The sequence below is a fragment of the Pseudorca crassidens genome, chromosome 3 (assembly GCF_039906515.1).
Source record: "Pseudorca crassidens isolate mPseCra1 chromosome 3, mPseCra1.hap1, whole genome shotgun sequence".
Taxonomy (NCBI): domain Eukaryota; kingdom Metazoa; phylum Chordata; class Mammalia; order Artiodactyla; family Delphinidae; genus Pseudorca; species Pseudorca crassidens.
In genome coordinates, this window is record NC_090298.1 from 158,322,501 (window position 1) to 158,323,621 (window position 1,121).

General features: G+C 46.7%; 1 pseudogene; it reads right to left on the reverse strand.

The window, feature by feature from the left end:
- LOC137221053 (EP300-interacting inhibitor of differentiation 1-like) overlaps positions 1-380 on the reverse strand; it is a 616-nt pseudogene extending 236 nt beyond the window's left edge.
- Positions 381-1,121: the final 741 nt, after the last annotated feature.

A 1,121-nucleotide genomic window follows, 5' to 3' on the forward strand; every position in this document is an offset into this window, starting at 1 on the left:
TCTGCGGGATAGTCGCAGTCGTCCTCCCAGTCATCAAATTCCTAGTCTTTCTCGTCGTACCCCCTCCCCCCACCCCCCAACTTCTCCAAGCCATGGCTGACGATCTGGCCTGGCTACTCCCCAGAGCTGGGCCGGGTAGCAAGGCCTCTGTCCCCCTGGGGCTCCGCCGTTGGCTGGGCCGCCTCCTCCTCCATTGGGCCGTCCTGGTCGAGCTGTGGCAGGGCTCCGGTGCGGGGGTTCGAGGATGGCTCCTGGCTCCCGCTGCCTACCTGCATCTGTAGAAGGTCACTCTTGCCAGGCATCAGGTCCATCTGCACGTCATTGCTCTCTTCATAGAGCTGGGATGGCTCATTCATTCCCAACATTGTGCAAGCGGCTCAACCTCCCAAAAGGCGTTTTTAGCAAGATTGGAGCTACGCCTTGAATCACATTTTTTAAACTTAGATTTTTATGTTATTAAATTTTCCAAAACCTCATTTGAATGGTTGGCTCAAATTCTAGAAGACAAAAATATCCTGATTTCTGTCCCGAGGGCTCTGAGTTTGGATGGGAGATTCGAAGAGAAGAGGGTAACCAATACTCTGGGATTACTGCTGCATTCGGTGGCTTTATTCCTGGTGCTTATGTTAAATCTTAATGTAAAGATTGTGGTGTGATTTTTATAACTTTGTATAGCTGTCTGCTTTTCAACCAATGTGTGTGTCTCTCAGGCCTCATGGGCCTGAAGAGATTGGCCTTAGCTGAGTATTTCGTGTTTTAATAATAATAACACGACCTTCCACTCAGTCATTTTATTAACAGGCCCTTCCACTGCTTCACAGTGAGGTCCTCAGTGTGGATTAGAAAATGTGTCTGTAAAACCACATGGAATCATGAACTGACCACAGCCCCTGACATTAGCAGGGCTCTTACTATCTACACATTAGAGCATTAACTTCTTAGAATGTTAATTTGGAACCTGGGCTCAAAGACAGAGAGAAAGAAAGGAAGGAAGGAAGAAAGTATTTTGAAATAATTATAGATTCACATAAAGTTGCAAAGAAATGTACAGGGAGGTCTCATGTACCTTTCACCTGCTCTCTCCAATGATGACATCTTGTATAAGTATAGTGCAGTAACAA